At 39.4% G+C, this 21184-nt stretch overlaps 1 protein-coding gene across 2 annotated transcripts in view; it reads left to right on the top strand.

Moving 5' to 3' along the window:
• The window catches only part of tenm4 (teneurin transmembrane protein 4), a 1874213-nt gene that overhangs the window by 70305 nt on the left and 1782724 nt on the right, over window positions 1-21184 (top strand). The gene's annotated exons all lie outside the window — the stretch shown is intronic.

The following is a 21184-nucleotide window of genomic DNA, read 5'->3' as shown; positions in this document are numbered from 1 at the left end:
TTGATCTATCTGCCCACTCAACAATTAGGATGCCTGGCCATTATTACTTTGCACCTTATTGACTATTTTAGCTGTGAAACTACCTCTCCCATGTTGAAGTTTTCTGCACTGTGGCCCAGATCCATATTTTAGCCTCCCGTTTTTAACATTTTATGCTGTATGCTGACTTTTATGACTGTTTTACTGATGTTGATGTTTTATTAATGCGATATTTGTTTTATTGTCTTATTGCTGTTATTGTATTGTTGTGTCGGGTAAGCTGCTCCGAGTCCCTCTGGGGAGGTGGGGCGGGGTATAAAAATAAAGTTGTTGTTGTTGTTGTTATTATTATTATTATTATTATTATTATTATTATTATTATTATTATTATTATTATTATTATTATTATTGGAGAATTTTTCCTCCCCCTGGTGAAATAATTCCTCCCACTAGGGGTTTAAGTGTTGGACTAGGACACAGGGAGGCCAGGGTATGACTCCTCCTCTCTGCCATAGAAACCAATTAGACGAGTCCTACTCTGTCAACATAAAGAAATCTTGCCAAGAAAATTCATGGTTAAATTATCATAAATCAGACAGGACTTGAAAGTGTACAGCAAGAGTAACAACTACTGTACTTTCTTTTCACAGAAAAGGGACAAGATTTCCAAGCAGTGCTCACTTCCAGCTGCATCTCCTCCTTGAGGCATTCTACTTTCCTCTTTGCAAAGGCTGACCTACCATGTCAGCAATTGAAGAATTTAGATTCCCCCTCCCTTTAGGATCCCAGATTAAATCTTGCCTCAAACGAAAACTTTATTGAGAGTCAATTTCATCACCCATGCCCAGTTACAGCTGAAATTCAATAAGTCCTGCTCTGTCAATATCTTTCTATCTGTCTTCTTTCACTCCAGTTGATTGCAGCCGTCCCTCAGGGATGGCAAAACCTGGCATTCCTTTGTATCTTTTGTGGATGGTGTCGAGTCCATCTGAAGTGTGCTATTCAGGATTTTAAAATTTACTTTGAAAGATTATTTTGCAGGACCTGACAATGTTGATGGGTAAGAGGTATAGCAATGCACATAGTGGTTCAGAGATTGGAAAATCGGGGCATTATCCTCCAAATAAAAATACCGCATTCCCATTATAATTTCTTTTGGTACCCACATTTCTAACACTAGAGAGTGAGACACTGAAAATAATTTGCACCTAGAACTCTCATATCTGTTGCGCTCCCATATCGTTGGTCACTTTACTTGTCCCTTTTCTTTAGATGCCTCAATTCTGACTAAGGTTCTGTCGGTGGCACACTTCCATCATACTCATTATCTTATTTCTTACCAGCCTCTCCTCATGACTCAAGGCGGGTTACAATATAGCTAAAACACATAATCATCATCACAAACATTCCATAAAATACACAGTGCAGGTAGTCAAGACTGCTTACTACCAGCTTGGGATAATACACTGGTAGTAGCATTCCTGACCATCTACCTGGGCTAATATTTGGAGAGATATGTCCTGGAGCACTCCCAAGCTGGGAACATAAACTTTCAAGGAGAGTTTAACCCCATCCAGAACTAGTTGGTACACTTCCATCCCGTTAAGGGTTAGGATCCTTGATGGCAATCACCTCTGTTTTGTCTGGATTCAATTTCAATTTGTTTTACCTCATCCAGCTTTATAGAAATACATTTTAATATGTGTATTTTATATAAATCATGTGAAGGTTGTGAGCTGAAACAATACAATATGTGAAGTGAAATTTCAAGAGAAAGGCTTTTAACCACTTCACTACCCAACTCTATGGATGTTTGCTCAAATAGGCATTCGTATAGTTATGACTCATAATGTCTCCTTCAATCTACCTTTGATGGCTGGCAGGACCCTGATTGAAACATTTCAAGTTGCTGGGAAATTAAATCTTAGCACTCTCTTCATTTTGGGGTATCTTGTGGAAACTACTGTTTGTCTCCAAGCACCGCCGGACTAGGAGTGTACTATGACACCATTCCCCAGTTATATCAATCTCCAGTGCTTTGAAAACGCTTCCCTTGGGGCATTGCCAGATTTTGCAGGCATCAGGTGTTGTGAATAAGAATCTATTCCAATTTGAAACATTTCGTGAACAACACAGCCGTCATCAACTTTTTTTTTTGAAAGGAAACAACCTAACCCACCCCAAGCCTTGCTTCTTTGGCTTGGGCGGGCTTGATACTGTATCTGTTTCAAAGTTCAGGATCAATGCCTGGAAAAAGCCTAAAGGTCTGTAAAGGTTGTGCACTCAAAACAATACAATATGTGAAGTGAAATTTAAAGAGTAAGGCTTCCAGCTTTCTTTGTTGTTTTATCCAGTTACCGGATGGACCAAGTTTCCAGTTATGTTTTAACTACTTCACTACCCAACCCCTATAGATATTTGCTCAGATATAAATTCCAATGTTTTCAAGAAAACATATTCAGAAGATAGTGGGCTAATTACTGTAAAAGTATGAAAGGTGTGGGAAAAATCTAGCTATCGTCTTAACTTCGGGCAAGACAAACTTATCTCAACAGAGGGTTGGCAGCTGGCCTGCTCACAGGTATATATGGCTAGGGTCCATACAGTCTGAAAGATCACATCTCTATGTTTGATCCTGCCCAAGGTTTGAGCTCTTCAGGGGAAGGCTTCTTCCCAGTTCCACCACCAGGTACATTTGGTGAGGAGAGTGTTCCCAGATTCTCCAATGTGTTCTCCAATGGCTGTTCCCAGATTGTAGGAGGTTCAGTTGGCCCTCTTGCTCCTTTAGATACACAAAATAATAAAACTAGATACAAATGACTGAGTTAAATAAGGTCCAGATTATTTGACTTACGATCTGTTCAAGTGATTTGAACCTGAAGATTAACAAGAGGGGAGATTAGCCTTATGTGACTTAAACTGAGGCCAGGTATCAACCCATGATCACCTTCCCAATCTATTCTTGGGTGAAACATCTGACCCTGAAAACAATCCAAAGTTAATAATAACAACAACAACAACAACAACAACAACAACAACAATAATAATAATAATAAATCTTTATATCCCATCCTCTTTCCAAAAGGACTTGGGGCGGCTTACAACAACCTGGGGCGGCTTACAACAAGTTATGAATTACGCACTCTGGCTGGCAAACCCAGGATATCCTCCTCTCTAACTTCCAGGACTTTATAAGTGGGAGCAGCCTCCCAGGTCAGAAAATCCAAAAATGTTCAAGAGGGGTAAACTAGCCTTAAATAACTCTACTCACATCACATTTCTTGCAATGAACCCTAATCTCTAGAAAGACTAGTTTAACTGTAGCCCCTTTTTTAAAAAGGCTACCTTGAGTCTTGCATGATAACAAATCAATTCAGATCAATCAATTAATGCAGGCGTGCATGAAAATGAGATTCCAAGAACTTTTTTATAATGATTCCTGCAATTTTTATGGAATGCATCTGTGCAAAAAAACCCAAAAAACGATATTTTTTTCTAAGCACACTCTTTAGAGAACAAAGACACACACCAACTAAGCCAGCCTGCCATTTCAATAGTTCATGCAAGAGAGCCATAGCTATCATGTTTGGTGACAGCCTTACTTAAATCAAGATATGCTACATCTACAGCATTCCCTGCATCTACCAAACTTGTAACCCTATAAAAAAAGAGATATGATTAATCTGGCATGAATTCTTTTTTAAAAAATCCATGTTGACTTGTAGTAATCACAGCATTCCTTTCTAAGTAATTGCAGACTGTCTCCTTAGTGATCTGCTCCAGAATCTTTCCTGGTATTGATGTCAGACTGACTGGATGGTAATTGTTTAGGTCTTCCCTCCTCCCTTCTTGAACATAGAGACAACATTTGACATTCTCCAGTCTGGTGGGACTTCTCCTGTTCTCCAAGAATCCTCAAAGATTATTGCCAGTGGTTCTGAAATGACTTCTGCTATTTCCTTCAATACTCTTGGATGTAGGTCATCTGACCCTGGAGATTTGAATTCATTTAGAGTAGCCAGGTATTTCTGGACTACTTCTTTTACCTACTTTGGGTTGTATTTCCCCTGTTACATCATCCCCTCTGTATTGTTCAGACTGAACACCAATCTCCTTTTGGGAGAAGACTGAGACAAAGAAGGTGTTGAGCAGCTTTGCCTTTTCCCTATCCCTGTAAAAATTTCATCACCTTATCCACACAAAGGTCTCACCGCTTCCTTTTCCCCCCTTTTCTACTGACATAACCAAAGAACCCCTTTTATTGTTTTTAATCTCTTTGGCAAACCCATTTACCTACATACATTGGTTATTTGTTTGAATTCCTCTTCGGTTATTTCCCCCCTTTTCCATTTCTTGTACATGTCCCTTTTAAATCTTAGATCAGTTGCAAGTTCTTTGGACATCCATTCTGGTTTCTTTAGACTTCTCTTATTTTTTTCCTCCTTGTTGAAACTGTTTACAATTGTGTCTTCAGTATCTCACTTTTAAGAAACTCCAATCCATCATTAACTCCTTTCTCTTAAAGCATTCCTGTTCATGGGATCACACTCAGTATTTTCCTAAATTTCCTGAAGCCAGCTCTCCTAAAATCTAGAATGCATGTTTGACTTCTCTTAGTTTCCACTTTCCTATGTATCACAAACTCCACTCCATTGACTAGATCCTCTGTGTTGGTTAGGATCAGATCCAAAATAGCTGGTCCCCTTGATGCTTCATTCACTTCCTGGACAATAAAATTATCTGCAAGGCAAATGAAGAATTTTTTGGACTTTGTACTCTTGATAGAATAGTGGAATAATTGAAATCTCCCATTACTATTATATCTCTACTTTCTGCATGTTTGCTTATCTGCTCAAAGAAGGCTTTATTCAGATCTTCAGTCTGCCTTGGAGGTCTTTAGTAGACCCCCACAACTACATCTTTTTCAGTTCCCTGTCACTTAATTCTTATTGCAAATCATTATTCTATGCTGGTTGTCTACACAACCATATATACAAGGAAACTTATTTTTTTGCCCATAAGGATGAGACAACAAAGGATTTTGACCAATTTGTGAAAATAATAAAACAAAAAAGGGGATATGTGTTCATCACTGTTCTCTAAGGGTACAATCTCTCATAGCCTATGGATTCATTTATCCCATACCTTCATATGGCAGCTATCTCAATGTGAATAAATATTTGGTAGCATGCTCTTAATTTCAGCATCTGTTCTTTCCTACATTCTTTTCTTATGGTGGCACAAGAGTTCAATACAGTGCCTGGATAGGTTTTAATCATTACAATTGAACAAGTGGTCAGTAAATCTTCCCTTTTTCTTTCTCCTCTTGACCACAATTTGGTTCAGCCCTTAAGGAGCCTGTTCAGTCTGACATGTTTTATGACTTGCAGCGGAGATGCAATAGGAAATGTTTTTTCCTCTTGTAGTCCACACCATGAAATAATGCTGAAAAGGAACAATAGGACAATGAATTTTTAAAAAGGAAAGAACTTGAGGGATGATTGATGTTCGCTCTCTTGGGAGAAATTTTCATACTTTATGACATTTGCAAAAAGAATCAGACAGCTTGAAACAAATACCTTCCCCCACCACTTACATCTTTAATGTTTTTTCTTTCTTATGGATAGAATGAAAAGGAAGGAGTGTGAGAAGGCATATGCAACCAGTTGTATTCTCTCTAGTGTTTCACAGATAAAGAAAGAAAAAGGAACAAATTTGCATCGCCTGGAATACAGTTCAAATAATCTTCCAGTCGCTAAGGCCACTGACTATGCAGGCAGGGAGACTGGTAAAACTGTAATCTAAAAAGTAACTTTTCTGAACTCTGGTTGTTGTCTAGGCCTTCTTTACACCATTGAACACATCTTTACATGTTTTGCTTTCCCACCCAAATGACTCTTTCAGACAGAAAAAGCTAAGAGACTAGAGTTAGGACAGCTCTACCTTAAATGACATAGACCAGTCCTGACCACTCATTGGCATTTGGCCAATGGCTTGGGAAGCATAAAACCACAAGTGTCAGAAGGAGCATGTTTTCAGATGGCTTTACATAATGTGCTGTTTGCTTCATGCTTTTGATGTTGTTGTTGTCAGCTTTGACTTGAACCCTATGAATGAATGATCTCCGAGATCATCAATTGACCTGCTCAGGTCCTGTGAACTTAGGGATGTGACTTCCTTGATATCTGTCTGGAATACAATCTTCGTCTTTTCTTAGTGCCCTCCACCATACTAAATCTCACTGTCTTTTCTAGTGAATCCTGTCTTCTCATGATATGGCCATAGCATGACAGTCCCCATTTAGTCATCTTGGCTTCCAGAGATAGTTCAAGCTTGGTATGCTCCAGGACCCATTCATTTGTCTTTTTTTTTTTTAGCAGTCCACAGTATTCATAGAAATCTTCTCCAGCACCACATTTCAGTTTAGTTAATTTTCTTCCTATTAGCAATCTTCATTCTCCAGCTTTTACAACCATACATAGAAACCATGCAAAAACATTTAATCTTCAGCCTGATCTAAATACATGAGAACCCCTTTTGAGATGGACCAGTGACTCCAAACTGGACAATTAGAGACCTTCAGGACCTGAGAGACATATTTTTTCTGTTTCCAGTCCACATCACTTTCATATACTCACTCTAAAGGCACTTCCATTCTGTTTCTGTGGAACTGCAACCAAAGCAAGGATGTTTGGGGATACACATTTAAATGCATTTTCAAATATATCCTTTGAATATATTTTTGCTTCCAGTACTTGTATCTCAAGATGCTATTTTTCATAAAAGAATGTTTGGAAGATGAAAGTAACTCAGGCTCTACCATTAGGCAGAGAGAGATTGCAGCCTAAGGCAACACATATCTGGAGGCAATACCTGGATGTTGGAGTAGACAATAATGTGCTATATCAGTGGTTTTCAACCTGTGGGCCCCCAGGTGTTTTGGCCTACAACTCCCAAAAATCCCAGCCAGTTTACCAGCTGTTGGGATTTCTGGGAGTTGAAGTCCAAAACGTCAGGGGACCCAATGTGCTAGGTGGTCTGTTGTGCAAATGTTCCCATCACTAGGCTGAAAGAAAATTCAAATCCAATTAAGTTGGCTTTTTGCACAAAGGAAGAAAAGGTGATATTTTGGTAGGATTTGGTGGATGCTACTGAAGTTTTAATAGTAAGAATCTATCAGGGATATGAATCCTGTCACATTTGTTTTCCAATTGTTGTATGTACTTGCTTGGCTTGACTATATATTATGTTCTCTGGATGATGGGTGTTATCATGCTTTACCCATGCTGATATTTGCTTGCATTTATGTGTGGAATGTGTGGAATGTGTGAAATGGAGATTGGATCTTTTCTCATTAGCTAGGAAGAGATTATTTATGTCTGATAGATTGATGGTTGCAGCTGCAGTAAGGAGGTAGTAAAGGGCTATTAGCTCCAAGGCTGTTCTCATAAGAGAGTTGGTATAAGGAGATATTGGAAATATTTTAGTTTATGATTAATGGGTGTAAAACCCATGCAAGAGAGACTGCCATTGAATGGGATCAAAGACTGTGAAATATTTTAATATTTTCATCTATAAATGTATTATGCAGTACTCATTCTTCAGATTTAACAATGTCCATTGTATGATGAGTAACTCTGTTACCTTAAAGTTCTACACATTGAGAGATGTGTTTTCTGAAGTGGACTTTGCTCATATTAGAGCATTGTAATACAGTTGCCTGAGTGCCAGAGTAGAACTTAATGATTTATTCTCTCCTGTGATTAAGAGGAAGTCAATGGCAAATTTCCTTTGAGTTAATCTTGCCAAGAAAACTTGGTGATGGGATTGTCATAAGCTGCAATTGACTTGAAGGCACTTGACAAAGCAATGGAAAATATTATTAGTACCCTCTTGAATCCCAAAGTTAATCTAATTCCCATGAACATATTGCTGTACATACTTGGAGAGGGTACAGCTCAATTACTCCAAAAACTTTGGAGGACACTTCAAAGACAAGCTCTAGAAACTTGTTGGAAAGTTGCTACCAACTTCTGTAGGAACAGAGATATTTCCAGGTTCCCTGTCCAAATCTTTTGGCATGTACTTCTTTGTTCATTTCTCATTACCCTCCCACTGCCCCAGGCTTCCTCCCACCACTTGAGTGCCATTAAAGTAATGTTACCATGGTTGTTATTAAAGCAAGTACTAGAATCCAATGAGAAGCGGCCAAGCCTTAGAAGAACCATTGTCGCTTGGCGATGCTTGCTGATGCAGGGCTGTCATTGTTCTTCATTAATTACCCATATGCTCCAAAAGGTTTCAATGTGCCTGTCAGTCCCATCGTAATTATAGGCTTCTGTGGCAAGAGCTCACTTCTCATTGCTGGGATCATGCCATGTTTATAAGGCTTGATGAGTTGTTTGTTCGGGATTGATGCGCAGCAGCATTTGCTGCAAAAAACGCTTTTGAATTGCAAATGGCTCAACAAAATGTATATTTAAACCTGGCACAGGGTTTTCAGGTAACAGTCGGTAGTCTTGGAAACCAATTTTGGGCAGGAGGAATGCAAGCTGAAGCCTGAAATAGCAACTGAAAGGATTAACCAGTTCTTTGGTGTCATTACACAAGTCCTGGGGAAAGCCATATTGACCTGACACATGGCCCAAGATCCTATTGGACATTGGTGAAGATTAAAGCTCTACCAGAAGACTTGCTCTGAATGATTGGATAACTGTTTTCTCTTTTTTAATCTGATGCCAATGACTGCTGGATGTGGAAGAGTGTAAAACCTTTCAGCCAATCATTGGTTCTTTGGGAAGGGAATGATGTCCTGTAGAGATCCAATTGCCCCAGCATTCTTTGTGTAATGGCCAAAGAAGTTCTGGATTTTGGATATGATCTCCAGTCCCATATCAGGTGTGATTTCATGGGGATGTCAGTCTTCAATTCTTTCATTTTCAGATACGCCCCCCCCCAAATGCATTTCAAAGAGTTTTATAAGAATTATTAATTTTGAAGTCTCTTTCTATTTCAGGATTTTCTCTCGATTTTTTTCAGAGCGCGGGGAGAACATCTTTTTATATCAAACAATGTCTTCTTTTCCAAATACACTTTTTCTACAGAATTTTTTTTATTTTGGTGCAAACAAATTTTACAACCAAATCTCCAAATACAAAAAACAAAGCAAAACAAAATCCACAGAAATTGATCATTTTTTGACAAGTATTCTTTGCATTCTTCAACATTTGTCAGTATCAGCAATAGTCCTGTGTTTTAAAATGCCTTGGATTCCTTATTGTGAAAAAACTAGAATATTAGATAGACAGACATGAATAAATCAATAGGCAGGTGTGGACAGGTCAGTCCAAACCCAGCCATATTGGATTCTATAGTTTGAATTACCTCTGTTGATCCCTCAGTGGGTTAAGTCCATTTTAGTCCCTAAACATCGCTTTAGAAAGAGGATTCATGGTATTCAATAGTTCTCCTGTCCTTTCTGTGTTGACTGTAATGTCTCAAGGGGACCAAATATGGAAGACTTTCCAGTGGAGGGCTTTCTCTACCTGAATACCACCTTAGCTTTATCTCTTTGAAATAACTGCAATGGTTTCATGGTGCCCTACTTTTTCATACACCTTGTCTGCTTTATATCGGAACAGGAAACTTCTTTCCCTCTGTTTCCACATTCTTTCTAAAGCAGAGACAGCCAAGGTGTCAGCATGGCCCATCTCCTTTCTTCAAATAGGATTAACCTTTTCTTCTAATTAGTTTCCAGCCTGTGCATCTTTTTCAGAGATCCAAGGAGATGTCGACTCCCATTTCCCAATTAACTTTAATGGAATGAGGGAACATTGTAAGTCCCAGAAGTGCTTCAGAAGTCTCACATGCAGGATGCAATAATGACTTTTTCAGGGATCCATATGGCATTTGCACATGGGATTCGGCTAGGAAAGCTTGTTTTTGGTTTCATCCAGAACTTACTTGCCAATCTCCCCATCAGGAGACTGCTGGTGCCTATTTAATACAACCACATCTTGTATCTCTGGAGAAATATCCATTGGGGTATCAAGCTGTCAGATTGGAAGAAAGTTATGATAACCATTGGCAAATATTTGAAGGGTTGTCATAAAATAATGAAGCAAAATTTGATTTCTCAAGAGGATTGGTCTGGAACCAATAGGTTCAGACTGCAGAGAATTGACTAGACATTTGGAAGACATTTGGAATGGTCAAAAGTGTTCACTGGCAGAAAAGACTGACATGGAAAGTAGTGGGCTTCTTTATTAGATGATTGGAAGAATTAAGTACCATCCATGAATGTACATAATGGGAATTTTGTTTGTTAGCAGGACTCAGTTGTTGAACATGCCAGTAAATCCAACTGATTCTGAGGTTCTGTTCTTTGTTACAATTGCAGTTGTATGCCTTTGAGTCTACTGGAAGATATTGCAATCCTTTCAGAGTGTTTTCTTAGTTTTACTTAATCAGAGGCATTTGCCATTCCCTTCTTCAAATGATGAGACAGTATGACTTGCACAAGGTGGGTTTGTATAGCTGAATGGAGATTGAAACCCTGGTCCTCCGTAGCCCTGGTCTTACACTAAAACCACTATATGATGTTGACTTTACTCTAATTGGGTCTAACGTATGGAATGGTGAAACTTTTGATCATGCAAACAGGAATAGAACATGCCAATCACACAATACCTAAAATTGATAGCTACATGCACTGAGGGAATTTACACATTTGTACGATACTGTTAACAAAATCGGCTATTTGGCACAAGGGGGAGGGGGCAATGTAGGTCTGTTGCCTGGCACCGCATGCTACCTTGAAAGTCAGGAGAAACATGATCAAGTTTGAAGGCAGCAACAGATGTTTTATTCATCTGGCCAGATGGATGTCAGATCAGTGTAATCGCCAAAAGAACTGACATAACATACAATACAGTGCAAAGTATTTTATCTCCTTTGACAGCCATCCAGAAGATCCTCTCCCTCTCTGATTGGCTTAGGAATGGTCAAGCTAGGATCTGAGCTGTCATTGCTGGGGACTCTGTGATGTCAGAGGTAGATGGAATCTCTCTTGTCCTGGGAAAAATTGAGAGTTGCTATTTGTCTATTTGAAGCTGGAGCCATTTGGAAAATCCTCTCAGAAAAAAGGGCAAGACTTGGGAAATGGTTTGAGGCAATGTAAATAGTCCAGGATGGGATTATGGGGGTTTACAATAGTTGCCAGTCCCAGAGGTAAAGAAGATGCTTATGTAAATATACACAACTAAATAGGAAACCTATAACATGATACAGATTTCATTGAGGCACATCTCCTATCTGTTATTTCTGAAATACTTAGATGGCTTTCTTGGAACCTGACATTGATTACATCTCTAAAGAGATCTTTCTTCACTGAGGGGATCCCCTCTTAGCTGGATATTGGGCTGGCTTCCTGGATGTTCAACCTTTTTTCCAACAGTTTCACAAGTTCATATATTATATCAGGTTTCTTTGGGTGTCCTGGGATGTTTTTTGTTGGTTTGCATACATATGTGAGTACTCTCCCTCTGTCTTTGTTTGTTAATATAAAGCATAAACCTGAATCAAGACACAGCAGAAGCTCTAAAATATTTTGACGAGGCAAATCTCTATAAGGGGTGTGGGGCCATTGTCTTCCTTGGATGGGCATTGCCTCTGGCCAGAGTGGAGTTTCCAGTCAAACCAGTTTTAGGCTTGGTAAATGATGAATCCTACCAGGAATGTTTGGGGCTGTGCTGGGGCTTGAAACCCAGCTAATATTTGTAAAAAATATGTTATAAATGTATGGTTATTATTATTAAAGGGGTCGACTTTTTGATAACAACACAAACATGAATCTGGTTCACAAATCACTGAATAGACAGCTAGTGTGTGTGTGTGTGTGTGTGTGTGTGTGTGTGTTCTGGAAGCAGCAAAATAATGAGGAAAGTCGATCTGTTTCACACACACCATGAAATGTAGCTGAGCATTCTCTTAGGCAAAACCATTTTATTCTGTTCAGAAGAATTCAAACAGCAATGCTTGCAAAAATTGCTACTTTGAATTCACATGATGCCCAAGTTAAAATGAAGGATCTGGGGTGTTTCTAAGCAGGAGGTGCTGTCTCAAGGAAAGCACTGACACAACATTGTTAACGACAGATGTGCTTCTTCCTGTTTGCTGGGAAGATTGGAAGGCAAGGTGTGGAAATTCGCTTTGAAAAAGTAATTAGTTACAAAACATACCCACGACAGCTACCCTTTTCAATGAGTAACTCTTCACTCAACTGTTTCTCAAAAACACATTGGAATTGACCATCTCCACCACTCACCAGTTTTTGTGAGAAGGGCACACATGATCTTGCCTATTCCAAAGGTTACAGGAAAGTTCCACTACACAAAATCCACGAAAAACAGTATGGATAGTGTAATGAATGGATTGAATGAACTGTACGCCAGGGATCTGGAGGAGGCTTTCTAAGCTCTGGTAAGACTGAAGCTACTATCCTATGGAACTGGCCACAGTGATACACCAATGGTTACGTCCAGATTGGACTATTGCAACGTGCTCTACGTAGGCCTGCCCTTGAAAAGCATCTGGAAACTGCAGTTTGGTCAAAGATCTGCGAACACTAGTTTTACTGGAGCTGGTCTCAGGGAGCGTACCACATTGTTCCTGAGACAGTTCCGCTGGCTGCCCATTTGTTTCTGGGCTCAATTCAAGGTGCTGGTTCTTACCAATAAACCCTATACGGCCTTGGCCCAGCCTACCTGGAACACCATGTCCCCCTATATGTACTGGGCCGAGCATTGAGTTCAAGTGGGGAGACCCTTCTCTCAGCTCGGGCCCTTTCTAAAATGCGCTTAAACAGTTATGGGGACCAGAAAGGGGAGGTGTTAAAGGGTCGATGTAATTGTGATTTTAACTATGTTTTTAACCTTTGCATTGTATGGTTTTATTTGTTGTAAGCCACTTTGAGTCAGAGAAAGGCAGGGTAAAAAATATCTTAAATAAATAAATAAATAAACCTGAAAACTGAATCATGGAGAACAAAGAAGGTGAAGAATTTTTATGAACTGTGGCAAGAAAAGTGCTGATGAGAACCAAGAACTATGGGCACAAACAACACATGTTTAATACGTAGTCAAAGGCAATAGTTCTTTAAGTTAATGGGGTTAAACAACCCATCTGCTCCAGAATTGATGAGGCTCTGGCAGGTCTGAGCTGAATGACAGAGGTTATCTAAACAACCAAATAATGGATAACCATCTACATAACAGACCCTCTTCTTTATTGACTGTGTGACATATCTGTAAGGATGCAGCTCTGTCCACCCACCTCTCTTTTTCTGAAGAAAGGTCTGAATGAGGAGAGATGATGAATATGAATGATGATGATAAGCAGAGGCTGGATGGCCATCTGTCGGGGTGCTTTGAATGTGATTTCCTGCTTTTTGGCAGGGGGTTGGACTGGATGGCCCGTGAGGTCTCTTCCAACTTTACGATTCTATGATTCTATGATGAGTGAATGTGAGTAGAAGTGAGTGAATATTGAGTAAATGTCCATATAACTAATATAACTATTATAAAACCCAATACTCATATTTGTGTGTCTACTTATTTCTGTGAAAGTGCCTGGTGAACTCTGTCCGATTGAAAATGTATTAAAGAACATTTTTAAGGTTCAAAAAAATTGATGACCAGACTATATATATTGATGTATACATTGAAAGATTTTTACAAAAAATCTATCACCCAAAACTGGCTCAGCATATGCATGGGTAAATGCTGCAATAGAAACCCAGTGTGAAGGCAGTGACAAGAGGTAGACGTCAAAGAACTAGAGAAAGAACGACTGTCTCCATCCTTCCTCACCTTTCTTTGCTGTCCAAGTGGAATTCAATAACAATGTGGGGGAACCTGAAGAATGCTATGCGTTGCCATTTTGGATGCTTGAAGTAGAGTACAATGGTAATTTTAAATGAGGTCTTATTGCATAAGTTTCTCTTCAGAAAGACTGCAGTGGCCATATTTAATGGTTGGGGAAGGTCCTGCTATTACAGAAGGTTGTTATTTTAAATGGCTGTCATGGTCCTTCTGCACAAGGGTTTATTGCAGGATACCTGTATTAAAAATGGCTACCATCATACAATTCCACTTCAAGTACCCAAAATAGACATATTTTTCTGCTTCCCAAACATTGTTGCTGAATTGGTAGGTGTGTGGAAAGCAAAAAGGCTGCCTTTCTTTCCCTAGTTTTGGCAAGGGAATGGTAATGGAATGGGGACACTTCTTGGGTTTTTCTCTTGTCACTTTTTTGCACTGGGTCTCTAGTTGAGGCACATTGTTTTCCTTGCTCTTTTCTCCTTTAATTTGTCACTTATGTAGATATAGATATTTCAAAACCAATGTGCAATTTACAGTATCCATTGTACTCCCCTAAGCAAGCAAATCATCTTCTTCTCTTTAGTTCTTAAATATGTTCCCTGTATGTATTTTTAAAAGGAGAGGAAAATATTTGCTTGCTACATGCCCCTAACATTTAATTGACCTGTCCATGGCCTGACTCCTTTCAGCTGGTTTGGAACAACTCTCATGAGGATGGTCAATGGCCAGGAATTTAAAGAATTGCAACCAATTATATCTGAAGGTCACCAGACTGTTGAATGTTAGAATCATAGAAATGGAGGAGACCCCAAGTACAATCTAGTCCAAACCTTTGTCATGCAAGAACACACAATCAAAGCACTCCTGACATATGGTCATTCAGTTTCTGTTTGAAAAACTTAAAAGAAGGAGATTTCACCACAACCTGAGGGAGCATTTCCCAATGTTGAACACTTACTACCATCAGAAAGTTTTACCTATTGTTCAGGTGTAATCTCCTTTTCCAGTAGTTTGAATCAATTGCCAATTATTGCATGGTATAACTATTCATCAGTTGCCTTTAGTGAAAAACTTTCTCCATTAGAAATGCACAGACAAGCATTGAGCATCCCCATTGTACAAATAGACAATGAGCAAGCACATTGGCAGGCGGGCAGGCACAGTTTGACACACAGTGTCCGTATTTGGCAAAAGAGAAAAGTCGCACAGCTGCCATTTAACTATGTGAGTGAAGATTTCTACTATGAAAGCACAATGGAGAGTTTTAGCCTGGATTTGAATGTCAAAGGAGGCTGGGGTCAGACTGCAATGCATTGTTTACCAAATTTGGAAGAATTTTGGCCCACACCCCCAAATTCTGAACGTTGATGCTATTCTTGATATTTGTTGGTAGCACACCATCAAGAGATAGTTATGTGTAGGACCTCCTTTGTTCTGTACCTTCATAGCCATCTTTATATACAATACTTTGGATAGCCTTTATCCAAAATGTTTGGGATGAGAAGTGCTTTGGATTTTGGATTTTTTTGGATTCTGTGATACTTGTATTTGCATAGATAGAGATAACTAGATATCTTTAAAATGGTACCCAAAAGTAATCATAAAACTAAACTATGTTTCATATACACATAGTTTTAAAATAATTTAGCACATGAAACAAAATCCATGCACAAAAAAGAGCAAAAGTGTTATGGTTTAATCCATCTCTGTGGACAATTTTGGAATCTGGAGGATTTTGGAATTCTGGGTAAGGAATCCTCTAACTGTACCATCTTTTAAAGCAGTGGTTCTCAACCAGGTGTTTTGGCCTACAACTCCCAGAAATCCCAGCCAGTTTACCAGCTGTTAGGATTTCTGGGAGTTGAAGGCCAAAACATTTGGGGAACCACGGGTTGAGGACTATTGCTTTACAGAGTGAAATTGAGACACTTTTTTTTTGGAAAAGGGGTGAATACTTGTTTCCACTTTCCTAAACGTACAGACTTTTTGCATGCATCTACCAACTAATTAACATGCTGGGATTTTTGGGTTTTTTTTTTTTTTGCTATGGCATGAAAAATTGCATTTTATTATTACAACACTCAGAATGCCGAAACAGTTTTTTTAAAAAATAGAGATTGTTTTTCATTCTTTATTGTAGTTACAGATTCATCATCTTGAAGTCCAGTTCTGTAAACGCTCCATATTCACTGTCACTATGTAATCATATGACACTATTGCCATGATTGTAACAATCCTCTTAAACTTATTTTACAAGGCAGCAGATTCACCAAGAGGCGGATGCCCATTTTGTTGACAACCAGTGTGAGGCAACCATTGTTTCCATCTCACACTCCCACCAGTGAGAGAGGCTGCAACAATAAGAAACAGGATCTCATGATAGAGTTTCATTCACTGGCAGGAGAGGAATGGAAACATTATCCTGCTGCACTCCCTCTCCATCTTTTGGTGTTAGGACAGGAGATGTTGGTTAGTTAGTAATGAAGGACTTCATTGCACTATTCTGCTATTCCACTATCATAGATAGCAGATACATACTGGTATTGATACCTTCAATATCACACCTTTGCTTATTTGTGCCATTTCAGCAATTCCTCTGCCTAACTTTGTAACCTTGGCTACCTACACTACAATTTTTGATTTCACTTATTTTAGCGCAATTTTGGAATTTAATTGCTGATTAAAAAAAGAACTATAACGGTAAGATATAAAATTAACAGAAAATAGACAGCTTGGGAATAATGAAGGGCGTGGAGAGAGTAGGAGAATCTTGCTCCCTGACATCACTTTATTGCCTTTTGCCGACACAGCATCATGATGGATCCATGAACCATGGTAGGTGATGGGAATGTTGTGGGATTGCAAGCTATTGGCAGGTTTTGACCATCAAAGTGAAAGACAGGAGAATCATGGGGAGAAAGCAGACCAGCAGCAGGATGTCTTGCAACAGAAACCATAACAAAACTTAATGGCCTAGCTTCAATGATGGTTTGCCTGCCTCCTGTGATAAAGTGATATGGGCATCAACTTTTTTCCTCTCTTTTGAATTCATACTCAGAATCCATATATTTAACATGTGGTCTATGCTTCCGCCATTTATTAAAATCAAAGCAAATTAAGATTTGCTCGATTTAAAAGTACAACCAAATTAAAAATAATAAAAATGAATTAAAATTAAAACATGACATAAGGTTCTAAATTTTGACAGTGCTCTGGTCTCTGACCTGTTGAATAATCGGGGGATGCCTGTAGGCACCATGGAATATGAATGGGCATTTTCTAGGCTCTGGCTTTTTGCAGACTTTTGAAATATGTGCCATTTATGAAGACTTTTCAAATGCACATATTTTAGCATACACCATATGCAACCATCTGGGTATAAGCAAAATGTATTCAGTCCACATTCAATGTGGTTGGAGTAGACAGAAGAAAGTCCACATCCAAGGTCACCCAGAACAGAGTACTTTCTTGAACATCATTAATAGCAGTTAGATTTCAAATCAAATTGCTTCATATCAAGTAATTCCCACCTTGTTTGTTTTCCAGATAGACTATCATGTTTTCCTTGCTTCCCTTCCTTTTTTTGCCTTGAAAATGTGTCTCAAGGGAAAGTTATATAGCCAAGAAAAAAGCAATTCATAGTGTTTGCCAATAAAAGCAAACTAGATTACACTGGAATATATGTCAGTAAAATGTAAAGCGCTATTGACAAGAGCTCTGTATCACTTTATAGAATTCCTCCTGCTAACAGTCTCATGAGATAATGCAACACAGCTTTGCCCTGAGCCAGCAGTTTTCGTTATGAGTTAGAAGTACAGATGTTTCAAGTGGCCCTAAAGCAGAGATAAGGAAAGTGAAGTCTCTGGACTGCATGTGTTCCATGGCTATATTGTGGTTCTCAGAGCCTTGTAGGCTCCCAGAGACCACCAGGGATATTTTTTCTCCATCCTTGCTAACCATGTCCCATGCCATTCTAAGTACTTTATGACATGAAGCTGATAAAGCAAAATTAAGAAGGGATAAAAATTATTTGGATGGGGATTACTGCACAATATCATGTCTATCCAATAGTTACATTGCACCTGATTCATGATTAGGATGTCTCTTTTCACTGATGAGAGAAAACAGTCAAAGACTCCCATATTGTTGCTGTTTTGCCACTCTTTATTGCATTCCTGATATTGGTAAGGAAAAGACGGTTTCACAAGAACATTGAAATTGCACAGCTGAGGAACCCATATAATCATAGAATTGGAAAAGCCCACAAAGATCATTGAGTCCAACCCCTTGCACTCAACCTGGGGTCCCCAGATGTTTTTGGCCTACAACTCCCAGAAATCCCAGCCAGTTTACCAGCTGTTAGGATTTCTGGGAGTTGAAGGCCAAGAACATCTGGGGACCCCAGGTTGGGAACCACTATACTACAGCAACATAAAAAATAAACACATTGTCCATGTGCTGGATGGGATGAACACAGGGTAGGAAGTAATGGTGTATTGAGGACTGATCATAGGAATTTGCATTAACAAAGTGCCAGCATAGCACTCTTGCAGTTGTGAATGTGATCATTCTAATGGTGGGACTCCTGTGCATGTGCACGTACACGCAGGTCTTCGATCGCTTGCACGGATGGGCGGCTTGCATGCATTACGTGCTGGGCGAGTGATCAAAGCCTTGTGCATGCCGATGGGACTCCTGTGCACATGCGCAAGGCTTCTGAAGCAAAAAAAAAAAAGCATGGGGAATGGTGGTGGGCGACAGCAGTGCCACGGCGGCACCATGGTTTCACGGGGGCTCCTCGAGTGTGCCCACTGTTGGTGTGTGCCACCGGAGACCGCTTAATTCACCTCACCATTGGACCGCCTCTGCTCTTGGATACAAATGTTAAAGAGACAGGAGTTTTCAAAGGTTTTCAGTGTGGGAACTTCTGAGTCCCCTTCGGGGTGAGAAGGGCCCGGGGCTGTGGCGCAGACGGGAGAGCAATGAGTCACTGACCAGGAGGTCATAAGTTCGAGGCCTGCTCGGAGCTATGTTTGTTTGTCTTTGTCCTGTGTTAAAAAGGCATTGAATGTTTGCCTAATATGTGTAATGTGATCCGCCCTGAATCCCCTTCGGGGTGAGAAGGGCGGAATATAAATGATGTAAATAAATAAATATAAATAAATACTGTAAATAAATAAATAAATAACTTGTGACCTTAGGTCAGTTTCTGTTGCTCTCTTGGTCTCAGAGCCATCAAAATTCTGGTTGATGAACAAATGGGACAGAGTTTTCTCAGTGGCTGCTCCCACTCCATGGAACTCCTTCTCATGGGTTGATGCAAATGCGAATAGATAAATATTTACTGCTCTGGTGGGAAGTTAACGATGCTCCATGTAGTCATGCTGGCTACATGACCTTGGAGGTCATATATAGTGTGTGTGTGTGTGTGTATGTGTGTGTGTGTGTGTAATGCTCAGATGCAACCACAAGAGGGCAATATATAAATGCAGTTATCTCAGAAGGAGAGGTGAGGCATGGAAGAAGACAACCATTGACATTGAGACATTTTGAGATGTGTTAATAGAGGCATCACAGGGCCAGACAAGAAAAGAAGTGAATTGGAGAAAAGAGTCCTTAAGATGACAAAACTTGAGTCATAACAGTGCATCTTTTATGCATGGAGAAAAGAATTAATCTGAGTTAATATATGGTGAGAAGCTGAGTACTGAAAGTTTTATAAAACAGAAGCTTATGCACCCGGTTTTCCCCAGGTATGCATTTTCAACGGGAACATTCATAATACTATAAAGATAACAATGAGTATTTATAATAAATAGCATTATAAAATACATGTCGAATAATTCCAGGTATATATGCTAGTAATATAATATAGTGAAAGATTGATTGTCTCCCATCAACATTCTCATCCCACATAAGTAAGTCCATTGCACAGCAGTAAAACAAAACATAACTGTCTTGGTAAGGAACCTTACACAAGTCTGTGTCACCAACTGAATTTCAGCCAGAAAGGTCCTCAAATGAACTGCACATTTGCACCTGTATCATTAATCCATGCTGAGTTTTAATCTTCAAAACCAAAATATTTTAAATACATTTTAAAGGAATAATGGCAGCAAGAAGAGGAATTGAGGGCAACGAGGGGTGGACCACAAATCAGGCTGAAAGATCTACTGTGTTTGTGGTAGACACTGATGTTAAAATTAAAATTAGGAGGGGGGACATTTTATGTGTTCTTAATAGTGACATATTTTCTCAAACAGCTGCTCCAAACCCAGGATGTTGAAAGTGGCATAATTATAGTGCCGGTAACAGCAACACATTGGGTACAAGGCATGAGACACTGTTAAGTTGAGATGTTAAACATGTCACTGCATCTGTTAAACACAGAAGCTGCAGATGCAAAACACAAGTCAGTGGTGTATAAAGTCAACTATACTCTCAGTGTTTCCACATAAAGATATTTTGAAAACATGTCAGTTCTTTTTTTAAAAAACTGTACAGAACCAACTTCCCTTAAGGCAGCGTTCTCAACTTTCCTAATGCTGCGATCCCTTAATGCAGTTCCTCATGTTGTGGTGATCCCCAGCCATAAAATTATTTCAGTTGTTACTTCATAACTGTAATTTTGCAACTGTTATGAACTGAAATGTAAATATCTGAGATGCAGGATGAATTTTCAGTCACTGGATCAAATTTGGCACAAATACCTGATATGCCCAAATTTGAATACTGGTAGGGTTTGGGGTTGATTGATTGTGTCATTTGGGAATTGTAGTTGCTGGGATTTATAGTTCACCTACAATCAAAGAACACTCAGAACTCCACCAATGATGGAATTGAACCAAACTTGGCACACAGAACTCCCATGAGCAACAAAAAATACTGGAAGGGTTTGGTGGGCATTGACCTTGAGTTTTGGAGTTGTAGTTCACCTATATCTAGAGAGCACTGTGGACTCAAACAATGATGGATCTGGACCAAACTTGGCACACATACTCAATATGCCCAAATGTGAACACTGGTGGAGCTTGGGGAAAGTAGACCTTGACATTATATGTGTTTTCTGATGGTCTTTGATGACCCCTCTGACACTCCCTTGTGACCCCCCAGGGGTCCTGACCCCCAGGTTGAGAAACACTACCTTAAGGCACTGACAAAGTAAAATCAGAGCCCATCCAGAAATATGAGAGAGCAGTGTATATGACTTCTAAAGTTTTCTTAGCGATTGTCCGCAAAAATTCTACAAGTGGAGGCTGGTGGGTAGTTGCCAGTTAATGAGTCGCTGCTGGGTTTTCGTCCAAATTTTGAAGAAGTCCTCTAAG

The sequence above is a fragment of the Anolis carolinensis genome, chromosome 3 (assembly GCF_035594765.1).
Source record: "Anolis carolinensis isolate JA03-04 chromosome 3, rAnoCar3.1.pri, whole genome shotgun sequence".
NCBI lineage: Eukaryota > Metazoa > Chordata > Lepidosauria > Squamata > Dactyloidae > Anolis > Anolis carolinensis.
This window is presented reverse-complemented; position numbering and strand designations above follow the sequence as displayed.